General features: G+C 44.1%; 1 protein-coding gene and 1 non-coding gene across 3 annotated transcripts in view; one reads left to right on the top strand and one right to left on the bottom strand.

Annotated features, from left to right (window-relative positions):
• Positions 1-1,109, top strand: part of LPIN1 (lipin 1) — a 180,100-nt gene extending 178,991 nt beyond the window's left edge. The window contains exon 22 of one of the 2 annotated variants that reach the window (XM_073791577.1): positions 670-1,109. The gene's annotated coding sequence lies outside the window, so the exon portion shown is untranslated. The remainder of the gene's footprint in view (positions 1-669) is intronic. The other variant, XM_073791579.1, reaches the window with a different exon arrangement.
• A 3,254-nt stretch (positions 1,110-4,363) lies between these two features.
• LOC117307978 (U6 spliceosomal RNA) lies at positions 4,364-4,470 on the bottom strand. The gene has a single exon (XR_004521919.1). It is a non-coding gene; the product is annotated as a U6 spliceosomal RNA (small nuclear RNA).
• Positions 4,471-15,050: the final 10,580 nt, after the last annotated feature.

Raw genomic sequence — 15,050 nt, 5'->3', positions numbered from 1 at the left:
TAAAAATACTAACTTGCTTATTTGTTATCTTACATGTGTCTCTCTTTGTTTCCTGTTTATGTCTGAAGACTTGCTTACAAGCTCCTTGGACTCAGGGACCACATCTTCTGCTTTTCTTGTGTTTCTTTTCTTAGTGTCTAGCATATTGCTGAGCTCCCGATAGGTCCTGGAAATATTTTGTGTCTGCTTTTCAGTCCACAAAAGCAATAGTAGCTAATATCTATAAATATGTTAGATGGTTCACCAAACAAAGCTCTATTATATCGTTTTATCTTCTTACCTACCATGGAAGGTAGTTATTATGGTAATAGGAAAACTGAAGTTTGGAGATACTCAGTGACTTGCCCAGGGTTCCACAGCTAGTCATTTTGAAGCAGGGTATGTGGGACTGCAGGACATGGAATGAGCAAGGCTTTCGATGCACAGCACAGTGGAGCACATGCTTGGGTTCTTCAGAATTTAATCTCGCTGCTTGGAAAACTCATGGCTTGAGTTTGTCCTAGTCGAGGGACATAACTGGAGTGATAAATCTGATCTGTATCCTTAAGATGGTTGAGTCCGTCTTTGGTCTCAGACTGAAAGGCTCTTTAGGAAATCATTTCCTTATGTTAACTTTTTTTTAAACGGAGTTTTTGGACTAAATACATATTTTCCATTTTTTTATTGCAGAGCACAGTATTTATCTCATAGAGAATTATGATAAACCCCCTGAATGTTTCATGTTTTTCACGATTCATATGGAACAAATTAAAAATAACTTTCCATGGTACAGATTGCCCCAGAGAACGGCTCAAAGACTCTTCCTTCCGCCTGCTTCCTCCAGCTTTTCGTCCGCTTCGAATTTCAGCACCTACAATCTGAGAGAGGCTGGGGTGAAGAGGATCGCCGGGGAGCACCAGGCCCCTCATCCCGAGCAGAATGCATATCTGGAGACTTTGTTCGATGGGCCACCGGGTCCTGTGAAGGAGAGCTGTCTTTTAAGACGATTTGTTTATAGGCATACACAATTGGGAAGACTGCTGATTTTTATTACTTTGTTCAGATTTTAAATATACTTTGTCAGTCACTTCAGTAAGTATTTTAAAAAAGAAAAATGTAAGCCCCCAACACGAGCTTCCAGCAGATGCCCTCTGCTAGAACATGTTTGTAAAACACTTTTGTCTTTATTGAATCTGCGAGTTCCTAGGATTTGGAGTGTCACTGTTACGCTCAACTCTACCGCAGTGTGCCCCAGTTACAGGGCTAAGAAGTGGTTGAATGTGGATTTAAATCCATGTCTATTGGACTAGGAAGGACTGTTTGACTTCCATTCCACCATGTTGCTTCAGAAAAACTGGCTCTGCATGGTAGCCCTGCCATCTGTACTGGTGACCATAAGAAAATCACCATCTTTTCAGTAGAGTGAGGCAATGTAACCAGTTTCAGTGAGTTATTGTGAAGAGTAAATACACATGAAGCACCTAGTTATTCAGTACATTTTGGTGAGAAGCCAGAATGTTGGGACAGTGAACCTGCTGGTCTTGCTCAGGGAAATCTGGGAGGGGTGGGATCAGAGCTGGCGACTTCCCTTGTTTCTTCACATCCTTTTCACTCCCGCCCCCTGCAACCTAAACATACTCAAAAGGAGTGGGTCTGAATTTCTCCAAAAGGGCAGTGGGCAGCATCAGCTCTGAGGACGTTTTTCCAACACTGAGCAGGGAGTTCAGAAGGAAGGCAATCCCTTTGCTAACCACGGAGAGCTGAGATGCCCCAGCCACTGGGTTTGTGGAGAAGACACTTAATTGAGGTCTCGGGGCTGGCTGTCCAGACATGGAGAGGGAACTGGGTCTTCTCTCTGTGATCCTTCTTGGCCTCAGTGGGCCAGAGAGAATAGAGGCAATGGCAGGAAGTGCCAGGTAGGTACCAGTGTCTGTTGGTCCATCCTTCCATCCATCCCTCCATCCGTCCATACATCTGTCTGTCCGTCCGTCCATCCATCCATCCATCCATCCATCCATCCATCTGTTCATCCATCCATTCATGTTCCTTTCCACATATATTGAAACCTAATTCCATGTTAGCCAGTTGGGCTTAGGGCTGAGGATACAGATGTAAATCTCAAAGGTCACTGTCCTCTAAGACTGCTCTCAGCCTCTCTCTATCGAGTAATTCTGGTTAACTTTTTCATAGAATTTTTCATTATCTGAAATTATGTTAGGTATTTTTTTGCATGTCTCCTCTGCTGGACCATTAGCTCCATTAGAGCAGGAACCTTGTTTGTTTTGTTGACAGGTATGTTCTCAGTGCCTCCCATGGTGTCTAGCAAATAATGATTAAACAAGCTGACTTCAGAGGGATTAATGGTGCTGACCTAGCACAGGGAGTTCAGGAACCACAACAAAAAAGTTGTAGGTTCACCCTGGGGAGGAGGTAATTACACTGGTGGCAACTCAGAGGGAAGTTACTTGTTTTGTAACTGTGACGGATTTCTTTTTTAAGCAAAGTACAATTGACCAACAACACTATGTTAGTTCCTGGTGCACAGCGTAGTGGTGTGATGTTCCTATACATTACAAAATTATCACTATGATAAGTCTAGTTACCATACATACCCATACAAAGTTATTACAATATTATTCACTATATTTCCCATGTTGACTCATTTGTTTTGCAACTTGAAGTTTGCACCTCTTAATCTCCCTCACCTATTTCACTCATCCCCCCACTCCTCTCCCCTCTGGCAACCTCTGATTTGTTCTTTGTATCTATGACTCTGTTTCTGTTTTGTTATTCTTTTTCTTTTTTTTTTAGATTCCACATGCAAGTGAAATCATATGGTATTTGTTTTTCTCTGTGGGATTTATTTCACTTAGCATAATACCCTCTGGGCCCATCCATATTGCTACAAATGGCAAGATTTAATTCCTTTTTATGGCTGAGTAATATTCCATTGTGTATATGGAATATATATATCACATCTTTGTCCATTCATCAATCAATGGACACTTAGGTTGCTTCCATATCTTGGCTATTGTAAATATGCTGCAATGAACATAGGGGTACATGAATCTTTTCAAATTAGTGTTTTCATTTTCTTCAGAAAAATACCCCAAAGTGGAACTCCTGGATCATATGATAGTTCTGTTTTTAATTTTTTGAGGACCCTCCATACTGTTTTTCATTATGACTGCACCAATTTACATTCCCCCCAACAATGAATGAGGGTTCCCTTTTCTCCATATCCTCACCAACACTTGTTATTTGTTGTCTTTCTGATAACAGCCATTCTGACAGGTGTGAGGTGATATCTCATATGGTTTTTCATTTGCATTTCCCTGATGATTATTGGTCATCTGTATGTCTTCTTTGTAACAATGTCTATTCAGGTTCTCTGTCCATTTTTAAATTGGGTTGTTTACTTTGTCAAGGTTGAGTTGTATGGGTTTTTTGTATATTTTGGATATTAATCCCTGATCAGATATATTGTTTGCAAATATCTTCTCCCATTCAGTAGACTGCCTTTTCATTTTGTTGATCATTTCCTTTTTAGTTTAATGTAGTCCCATTTGTTTACTTTTGCTTTTGTTTCCCTTTCCTGAGCAGACAGATCCAAAAAAAAAAAAAAAAAAATTGCTAAGACCAGTGCCAAAGAGTATGCTGCCTATGTTTTCTTCTAGGAGTTTTATGGTTTCAGTTCTTACAACTGAGTCTTTAATCCATTTGAATTTATTTTTATATATGATGTGAGAAAGTAGTCCAGTTTGATTCTTTTGCATGTTGCTGCCCATTTATTGAAGAGGCTGTCTTTTCCCTATGGTATATTCTTGCCTTCTTTGTCATACACTAACTGACCACATAAGTGTGGATTCATTTCTGGGCTCTCTATTCTTTTCCATCAATCTATATGTCTTTTTGTTCCAGTACTATACTGTTTTGATGACTATAGCTTTGTAGTGTAGTTTGAAATCAAGGAGTGTGATTCTTCCATCTTTGTTCTTTCTCAAGATTGTTTTCGCTATTTGGGATCTTCCGTGTTTTCTTACAAATTTTAGAATTATTTGTTCTAGCTCTGTGAAAAACGCCACTGGTATTTTGATAGGGATTGCACTGAATCTGTAGATTGCCTTGGGTAGTATGGTCATTTTAACAATATTAATTTTCCCAATTCATGAGCATGCTGTATCTTTCTATTTGTGTCATCTTCAATTTCTTTCATCAGTGTCTGATAGTTTTCAGAGTACAGGTCTCTTATTGTCTTGGTTAGCTTTATTCCTAGGTATTTTATTCTTTTTGATGCAATTGTAAGTGGGATTGTTTTCTTAATTTTTCTTTCTGAGAGTTCACTGTTAGTGAATAGAAATGCAACAGGTTTCTGTATATTAACAAAAATATGGAACACTTCACAAATTTGCGTGTCATCCTTGCACAGGAGCCATGCTAATCTCCTCTGTATCATTCCAATTTTAGTATATGTGCTGCCAAGGTGAGCACTGTAATAGATTTTTTTTACCCTTCCTCATCCACAAACTTTTCCCTGTAACTGTGGAGGGCCCTCCCACCTGGCTTTTGGCTTGGCCATGTGATTTGCTTTGACCCCTGGGGTTTTGCAAATGAGATGCAGACTGAAGCTTCAAAAGCCCTCACTCAGGTGGGTTTACTGGTCTTGCCCTCCTATCATCAGCACAAGAACGTGCCTGGGCTAGTCTGCTTCGGGCTGAAAGATAAGCAGAGCAGAACACAGTTTCCTTGGAGATTCTAACCAAGGCCTTCCAGGACCAGCTGACATCTGGCCAACCCAGGCCATGTGAGTGAGGCCAGGTAACATAACTGAACACAGCTCATGCTCCCGAACCCCACAGACTGTGCACTGAATTTGTTGCTGCATGCCACTGCAGTTTTGTGGGTATAGTAAGTCCCCTACATATGAATGAGTTCTGTTCCCAGAGTGCGTTCATAAGTCCAGTTGGTTCATAAGTCCAACAAACTTAGCCTAGGTACCCAACTAACACAATCGGCTACTGTACAGGTTTATAATACTTTTCACACAAATAATACATAAAAAACAAACAGAAAAAAATAAAGAATACATTTTTTTTAAGAAGATGTTGGGGGTAGGAGTTTATTAATTAATTTATTTTTGCTGTGCTGCATCTTCGTTTCTGTGCGAGGGCTTTCTCTAGTTGTGGCAAGGGGGGCCACTCTTCATTGTGGTGAGCGGGCCTCTGACTATCGCGGCCTCTCCTGTTGTGGAGCACAAGCTCCAGACGCACAGGCTCAGTAGTTGTGGCTCACGGGCTTAGTTGCTCCACGGCATGTGGGATCCTCCCAGACCAGGGCTCGAACCTGTGTCCCCTGTATTAGCAGGCAGATTCTCAACCACTGCACCACCAGGGAAGCCCAAGAATACATTTTTAATCTTACAGTTCAGTACCTTGAAAAGCACAGCACAGTACCAGCTGCATCACCGCTGCTTTTACGCTTACTTCTGGACATCCTGGGCTTGAAATGAAGATAATGTACTACTGTACCCTATATAGTACTGTACAGTAAACTACACAAAAGCGCAACGGCATGTAGAGGATACACACATGTGACAATGTACGCCAGTTACGTGAACTAACTTACATGATTGGATATGCGAATGCACGTTCGCATCTTTGAAAGTTTGAAACTTGAAGGTTCCTATGTAGGGGACTTACTGGACTTGCTATATAGCATTATTGCAGCAATAGATAACATACAGGAACTTTATAAGGGGGTCAATAAGCACACTTTCCACTGGCCTTAGTTAGAATGGTGATGATTGTGATAGGAGTGCTAATTATTCATTACTAGGTTTTGGATACCTACAGACTTTTCTAGGAACGTTCTATGTTTTATTTCTAATTCTCACAATAAACTTACAAGGTTGGCAAAGCAATAAGACCATCGCCACTTCTGCTACTTACTGAGCTGTGCACACCAGTGACTGAGGCCATAGACAGTGGGCTCAGATGGCCTGGGTTCAAATTCCAGCTTCACCTCCCTTCTCGTGTTGTAACTTTGGGCAACAAAGAGGTTATACTTATCCTCTCTGTACTTCCGTGTCCAAATATGGGGATCATAATAATATCTATCTCCTAGAACTGTTAGGAGGAATGAATAAGGGGACACACAAAGTGCTTAAAGCAATGCCCAGTGCACCATGATCGTGAACGTCCCTGTCATCGTTTTTATTAGATGACAGCCCTGGGCTGAGCATCTTATATAAATGCCCTCACTTATTCTCACAAAAACCCAGGAGAAAGGTCTTACGATCTCCATCTTGTTGAAGAGGAAGCTGCAGGTAGAGGGGTTGGGACTCAGACCATCCAGCTGAGAGATGCTGAGTAAACCGGGATCAAATCCAAAGGCCAAGCTGGTTCTCCAGGCCGCTGCCCCTCATTGGTCCCAGATGGTTTCTATTCCCTGTGCTTGGGAAGGACGGCCAAGTTGTCCCAGGAGCTGTCCTAGGCTGACATGGGCTCCGTGAGGCTCTGCGGGGGCTGCTTTCTCCCGTCTCCCTCTACAGGAGGCCCCAGCGAAGCATATGGGAGGTGTGGGGTGCAGTGTAAACCTCTGTCCATGCCTGGACGAGAGACCCTCGCACGGCGCTCCTGTCCACCTCCACCCGACTCATCATGAGACTGGACCCTCTGCTCCTTGTCTGTGTCCGTTTCCCAGTGCTCTGCAATGAACATCACTTCTGTCACTGCCTTCCCCCGAGGCAGCCCTGGGACTCAGAACAGTGTGGGAGTGATCTCCCTCGGGGCTCCAATGCGCTGTCCCGTCCTCTGCAGACCGAGCCTTGCTGGTGCAGGGCACTGTCCAGACCTGGGGGGCCCAGAGGGAACCTGACGGGTGGGCTAGGCGACCCAGCCCTGCAGCAGCATCCCGCCACCCGCTTGGAGCATGTGTCTCCCCGCAGTGTCTCCCCCTGCTTCCGCTGCATCCTCAGGGCTCACCAGCTCTCCCCGATCCAGCACTGGTCACCTGGAAACGCCGCTGTGCACATCCCTCCAGACATGGGGCTGTGCAGCCTGCCAAGTGTGCTTCTAGTGCTCTCTGTTGTGTTTTCTTTTGTATAATCCCAGAACAATTTCTGAATAAATGTGTGCCAACAGTTTTACATTGAGGGATGGGATAAGTATGGGGGGCTTTTGACTTTTGACTTACACCTCTGTTTCCAATCAGTTGTCTTCCTTATGGGAATGAGACCCCTGGAAGACAAGGACTAAATCTAATTGCTCTCTGGGTCCTCAGACCCGCCCTCGCATAGCAGAGCGCTCAGAAATGTTTGCTGAATGAATGCGTGAATGAGAGAACGTCTGCAAACAGAGCTTTTCCTTTATTCTCTGTGACCAAGACCCTCCTGGTGCTTCTTCTCCAGGGAACAAGTCTCTGAATTTTCCCCATGAGCTTGAGTCTCTGCCGAGGTAAGTCGTCTGGCAACATCTCACCCTGGATATGACTTTCTGCCACCAGAATTCCCTGTTCTGCTGCACATCCTGCTCTGTGAGCTCCTGGACCTCCATCCCTTGGCCTCACCATGTGGTACCGGTCTGGTCCTCCCTGGCAGGGCACAAGGAGGGCTGGTACACCCCTTCTAGGAAGAAGAACAAAGCAGCAGAGTTTTAGGGTATGCCCCGTGGCCTTCCATGACACCTGGCCTGCAACCATGAAAGCCATGAATTCTCAGGGTCCTACGTCTGTGACTCTCCCGTCCTGTCCCTTGCTGGCTGCACTCTAGGACCTTCCCATGCGAAGACCTGTAGGTGCATCTTCAGAGGCAACAGAGCAGAGTAACTGGGACCAACCTGACACCTGACAGCAGAGCAGGCCTGGAAGGAGACATCCCTCAGGCCACACTGTGGGAGGCGAAGCAGATTGAGGCCTCCCGGGGCCTGGGGCTGAGAAGAAACCAAGGGTGTGAGAACCAGCTTAGGCCCGAGAGAGCACCCTGGGGCTGGGCAGGGAGGGAGCCGTCTCAACCACATTTCCTGGAATCAGAATGTACTCTCCTCACCCTCCCGCCCTTACGCTTGTTTCTAGAAAGAAATCCAGAGGCACGGCCTAGATTCCATCCTCCCGCACATGAGCTGCTCCCCTCTCTCCAAGGTTTTCCTCAGGAAGATGACTGTTGTGCTGCAGTAGTGGCCCCTGGCAGCTCTCCAGCCTCTGGGAACTTTTGTTCCCGCATCCATCTATCTGTGGGCTTGGTCTGGGCTGTGAGGAATGATATGTGCGGGGCCCACACAGTGGGGTTTAGGTCTTTATTTCCAAGCAGGCCACAATCCCTGCAGAGCCATGGGCAATGAAGGCCATGAGAGAAGAGAGAGAAGAGAGAATGGACCCCTGATGCTGTACAGAATGTTCTCGGGGGAGACTTAAACTCACACGAGATGTTGGAGGTTGGGCCACTATCCACAGCAGCAGTGTTACCACTCTGATATGTGGTTGACCCTGGATGGTGGTGGTCCCTGGGGCAGCCCAGGTGGACTTGAGCACAGAAGACAGAGACACAGGTGGACGATCCTGCTCTTCTCAGTTGAGGTGGAGTCCAGAGAAGAGGAGGGACCTGGCAGCCCTCTGCCATGGGAGGATATAGAAGATAATTTCTGTCTGATACTTTGCTGACTCCAAATGCCCCTGGGAGTGCCTAGAAGAGCCATAATTGCCTGATGAATTAGCGCACCTCTTAGACCTGGAGGATGACGGGCTTCCCTCTATTAATGTTGCTTTGGAGCAGGGACTTTCTTTAAAGAGTTTAGAAAAGTGCACCAATAAGTCTTTGCTTTCGTGGCCACTGCAAAACTACTCTGCGTAACCTGGTTTTCTCTAGCCTAGGGTTTTAGAACTTTTTGAAATCACAGATTCTCTGTACAGTAAGTCCCCTACATGCGAACCTTCAAGTTGTGAGCTTTCAAAGATGTGAATGTGCGTTCCATCAACGTCAGGCGTGAGTGAAATGGCAGCTTGCCCTCCGTCTACCGTTGCTGACGATCCTTCAGCTCTACCATCTCCCACCTCCTCTCCCTCCTCCAGTCAGTGACTCTTCTTACCTGTTCACTTGATTCCAGCCCCTGTATGCCAGCTGTTGTACTGTATTACTGTATTTTTCAAGGTACTGTTCTGTAAGATTAAAAATGTTTTATTTTTTGTGTTTGGTTTTTATGTATTACTTGTGTGAAAAGTATGATAAACCTATTACAGTACAGTACTATAAAGCCGTTCGGGTACCTAGGCTAACTTTGTTGGACTTATGAACAAATTGGACTTCAGAACGTGCTCTCGGAACGGAACTCGTTCGTATGTAGGGGACTTACTGTAATTTAAAAAAGGAAGCGCAAAAATATTGACTCAGATGACCTTACGTTAATAAACAAAATTTGTGTAGTATTTGTGTAGGAACCAAGGTAGTTCTGGCATTTCAACTTCATTTTGTATAGGCCAGCTTTAGTCCATGTTTCAGCCAACCAATGAACGGAACAAAGTCCTTTCTAGCCTTCCCAGACTACAACACTAAACCTGGAATCTCTGTGGGTAGTGGTTCCCTATCCACAATTCAGCCTGATCCAACTTTATGGTCTTTCCACCATTATCCCACTTTCTTCCTATGTGTCCCCACACCAACCCCCAAATTCTGTCTGGATACACTGGAAAAAATTATAATTACTAATGTAATAGATGGAGAAGGGTGTATATGAGGGCTCTAAGTCTTCTTTCCTTTGTATATTTCTTTATTTTGGTCATAGGAAAGCAAATTTAATAAACCATAGCTAGAGCTGCAGTTAAGTTCATGGCATAGCTGGTGTTTATTGTGTTTGGAAAAAAGTACTGATTTTGACTGGGGATCAGGGAACCACTTGGAGACGGAAGATGAAACTGGAACTCACTCCAGGGATAATATCTTCATGCAACCTTACTTCAAAAAATAATAATTTCACAACATATGCCTAAAACCGAACCTGTTTTGCAAAGGGGGAAACCATGTAGGGTAATGTTAAAGCATGAGTTTCCACAGCAAGTCCATGTTCAAATTCACGTATTCGTGGTAGGAAATCATCTGAAAATTGTGATTTTTGTAGTATATCTAAGTATTAGTTTGCTAGGGCAGCCCAAACAAAGTGCTACCAGCTGCCTTTGCCCCATGTCTTGTTCCCCGGTCATGGCTGGTATCTCCTTTCATCTTGAGGAATCCGTAACTCCATTGCCGCGCTGGCTGCCTGATCTCGGCACCAGCAGTGGGCTTTCTCAGGTTGGCTGCGCGCTCAGCGTTTTGAAGTGGTTTCTGTGAGCTTTCATCAGAGCCCATCATAAAAATCGCTGCAACACCTTTTCTTGTAACATATGTTATTGGGATGTCAGAATGATCACACGTCTCACACTTGCTGTATTTTTTTTTAAAAAAACTTAAAAAAATAAATATTCATCCATTGTGAATAAAGAACGCCCGCCTCCCTTGCTTCCTTTCCAGCCTCACCTGCTCTGCCCTCGCGCAGCTTGGTCGTCTCTCTTCTGCTTTATGTCCAGAGCCTCCTCCTGGGTCTCCTCATCTCTCATCTATCTCCATCCTGTCCATTTTCCTCTCCACAGCCAGAATGACCTTTCCAGAACACAGATCCGTCTATGTCACCTTTCTACTTGAAATGGAATCCAATCCCCTCTGTCCCCAGGGACAGTTCTGAAATCCCTCACATGGTCTCCCAGGCTTTCATGCTTCCTCACTCAGCTGTCACTTGCCCCTTCTCCACTCTCTTTGTACATTCTAGCCTCACCAAGCAGTGAGCCGGCCCCCCGACATCATGACCTTTCAGGATGCTTTTCTGTGCCTTCCCCCGTGGTTGTTTTCTCGGCTTCGTGGTTCTCAACTCCCACCCTGTCTCTTGTTCAGATTTTTCTCTCCTATATGAATTGGTTCTAATAGCATGTCTTCTGCTGAAGCTCTCCTTGATCTAGTAGATATAGTCAACCTTTCTTCCATGTAATTTTTGTGCGCACCTGCACTAGGGATGACCCTCTCTTTTACTGTTTACACATTTGTCTCTTTGAAGGCAGGGAACACTCTTCCTCTTCATAAGCCATCATGTCAAAGTTTGTATTTTGACGCACTGGTCATTGTTTGTTAATTTCATTTGTATTTATTGTATCTTGGCCATCTACAGCACAGTACAAGCAATGCTCTCCAGTAGAACTTTCGGAGGGGATGGATATATTCTGTATTTGCTCTGTCCAGTATGGTAGTGACGGGCTACACTTAAATGTGGCTATTTAAATTTAATTTTTAATTAATCAAAACCCAATCAAATTGACAATTCAATTCCTTAGTTGTACTAGCCACATTTCAGGCGACCATGACCACCTGCCACTAGTAGCTACCGTATTGCATAGAGCAAATGCACTTAAGCAAGAAAGTGGGAGATTACTTAAAGTTTTCAAATTCTTCCTGTGATAGTATTACCCCTACTCGTTTGATTAACAAATATTTTATCTGTGAATACTGCAAAAGGGAGACTTTAATTTCTATCTCTTTTTTTGTAAAGAAATATGTAATTAGTATGCATGGATTAATGTGGTTTAAGACTGCTTAGATTTGAAGCAGGAGTCTTTAAAATTATTAAGTAAATATTCCTAGAGGCAGAAGGATGAGTTCCATCATGAATGGAACTCTTATATGAATCTGGGCTCAGTGAGATCACCCAATTTTCCGAGTTTAACTTTCAAGGCCTGTTTATAGCTCACCAGTTCCGTGAAGCATGTTTCTGGAAAAGTGTGTTTACACGGAGACACTCTTCCAATAAATATAACAAATTAACAGGCTCTGCACGTAGCTTGGCTGTAATTATTCGCCTTTTTGACGTCTTCCTTTATTTATGTAATATGTAATAAATCCGGAACATACTCATTGGATGGTACATTGTTTTATATCAAATGCAAACGTTAGGTTTTATGACCATTTACCATAGTTCCTGTTGAACATTACAATTTACTTACTTCATGATGTTTTGGTTTTCATCATCATTAATATTTCACTCATTTTCCACTTGCCATACATTTATTTAACACCTACTGAGGCCTTCCATCTTGTGGTGTGTGTGGGGAGAAAGATGAATCAGATACTCACTGGGTCGTCTAGGGTCCACAGGCTGGAGGGAGAAACAGACAGACAAACACAGGCCACACAATGTGGCTTCTCTGCGACTGAATTTGTATGGGAGCGTTGAGCAGGGAGCCATGTCTTTTCTTTGGAAGCTGGGGAAATTTTCATGAAGAAAATACCACTTGAAAAGACCGTGGGGCATTAGTTCACCAGCAGGGGTAGTACATTGCAAAATGAAGGGCCAACAGGAAAGAAATTGAGGCCTGAAAACGTGTGGTGTGTGGGAGAAGAGTGAGGATTTGGTGAGGCTGAGGCGTGGGTGCCAGAGCACTGGGAATGGGTTGGTGGAAAAGAAGGGTGGAAAGTTACTGAGAGTCACATCTGAGGATGACTATTAGATATGTTTTGAAAATATTTTGACTTTTGGGTAAGAAATCCTTGCTGTGAATTTTAAGAACATTTTAAAATAATTTTAAACAGTGTAACTGAAGGACCATAGACTTTAGTGTTGGCGAGACCTAGGGCTGAATCCATACTCAGCTGTTTAATTATGTAAAATTATGCTAGTTTCTTAACCTTCCCCAGCCTCAGTTTTCTCACATGTGAACTGTTGACTGTCTCCTCTATCTGGAATGCTTTTTCTCTACATAGCTGCATGACTAATGCCTTCACCTCCTTAAATATTCCTTCTATGGTCTGAATGTTTGCGTCTCTGCAAAACTCATACATTGAAATCCTAACCCCCAAAGATGGTAGTATTAGGAGGTAGGGCTTTTGGGAGTTTCTACCCTCGTGTATGGGATTAGTATCTTTATAAAGGAAGCTCCAGAGAGATCCCTAGCCCCTTCTGCCATGGGAGGACGGAGCTAGGAAGAAGACCCTCACGAGAATGTGACCACACGGGTGCCTTGACATTGGAGTTCTAGCCTCCAGAACTGTGAGAAACAAATTTCTGTTGCATAAGCCACTGAGTCTGTGGTATTTTGTCATAGCAGCCAGAACAGACTAAGGCCATTCTCAGCGAGCGCTACCCTCACTCCCCGTTTAGAAACGCAGCCTGCCCGTAGCAATCATTTTTGACCTCTCTAATCCTCCTCTGCCTTTTTCCTTTACTCCTCAGAGCACTTGATTACCTTTTAACGTACTGTACATTTGCTTATTGATCACGTCGATGGTTTATCATCTTCCCCAGCCCTGTTAGAATGTAGGCTCCATATTTTTCAAATATGGTGACAGCTAGGGACCTCCTTTTTAAAATCACCATTTCTTGAGTAGTTAATAACACCCCCTCCCCATGTGCGTTCATCTTTCAAGCTTCTAGATACAGGCCTGTGTCTGTGGTCTCCATTCCATTCCACTTGTCCATCTGTTCCAGCGCCTCCTAATTTAATTGGTATAGTTTTATAACGACCCTCAGTCTGGTAAGTGTAGTAACCCCCTACTCCCAAACTCATCGATTTTCTTCACAATGGGTTCAGCTATTCCCAGTGCTTTGCTCTTCGTGACAGGAGTTTCCAAGACCACCCTCAGGCCTGATGATTTGCTAGGAGGACTCACGGGACTCAGAAGTTTGTACTCAAAGCTACGGTTTATTGCAGCAAAAGGCTGCAGATCAAAATCATCAGACAGAAAAGGGACATGGGGCAAAGTGTACGAGAAATGAGGTGCAAGCTTCCAGCGGAGTCACATGGGGACACATAGTCCTCCCAGCAGCAATGTGTGACATCGCATGTATGTGTCATGACCTGGGGAGCACACCCGAATCTAGTGCAGGGCTTTTATTGGGGGGTCTGTCAGGTAGACACGCAGCAACCTGCATGACTGACCTCAGCTCCTCGGATTTCAGACCCTTCTGAGTAACCCCCTCTAGCTCTGAGAGAAAAAGTCGTCGCCATAAATCACATTCTCAGGATGATTTTATCAGGCCAGAGTAGTACAGCACGACCCGTGGCCTCAAGCACACAAAAGCAGTCTAATCAGACAGAATATTCCGAGGACTCAGGGGTATTTCCCAGGAGCTGGCTAACCAGTCCAGAAGAGAAGCCTTTCTCTGGAATGTGCAGGGTTTGAGCAACCTAGGGCTGCTGCGTTAACCCTTTCCTGCCCACTCTTCCTTTTGGATTTTAGGGTTAGCTTATCAAGTTCTACAAAAACAAAACAAAATAAAACAAACCCCAGCCCCCCCCAAACCCCCCCCCCAAAACCTTGTTGAAATTCATGTGTTAAACGTACAGATCAATTTGAGGAAAACGCCTTCTTTATGATGGTGATCTTTATAATAAGCATGGTAGAGATATCCATTTATAAAGGTCTTCTTTTATGTCCTTGCACATATTTTTACAATTTTTCTTAATAAAAATCCTGTACATCTTTTGCTGGATTTTTCTGAGCTCTTTTACGGATTTGTTACACTTGTTCATGCCTCTCTCTTATCCCCACTTGAGATGAGGATAATGTCCCCATCTCAAACTTTTTTAATGAGTCACATTGACAAAGTCCCTTTTGCCATAAAAGGTAACATTCAGCGGTTCTGGGGAATAGGAAGTGGGCATCTTGGGGGGCGGCGTTTTTCAGCCTACTTCCCCAGACAATGGCATTATTTGTAAATAGGTATAGGTATTTTTTTGTTTTTTTCTTTTCTGCCACACCGGGCAGCATGTGGGATTTTAATTCCCCAACCAGGGACTGAGCGCGCCCTGGCAGTGGAAGTGCAGAGTCTTAACCACTGGACCGCCAGGGGAGTCCCGGTATAGTTTTTTTGTTCTCTCCTTATTTTCAATTCTTACACCTTAGCTGTTTTTCTTTTCTTATTTTTGCCTGTTGGGTTATCTAGGACCTCTAACACGCTGTTGGAGGAGGCAACGATGGCAGGCGGTGCTCCTTCTGTGGTAGCAATGCCTCGGATACTTCCCCGTTATATTTATCTTTGCTGTGAGGGTTTGCCAGAAAGTCT

This window comes from Tursiops truncatus, chromosome 14, assembly GCF_011762595.2.
Source record: "Tursiops truncatus isolate mTurTru1 chromosome 14, mTurTru1.mat.Y, whole genome shotgun sequence".
NCBI lineage: Eukaryota > Metazoa > Chordata > Mammalia > Artiodactyla > Delphinidae > Tursiops > Tursiops truncatus.
The sequence above is the reverse complement of the archived record's forward strand: the minus strand, read 5'-3'. Positions and strand labels throughout refer to the sequence as shown.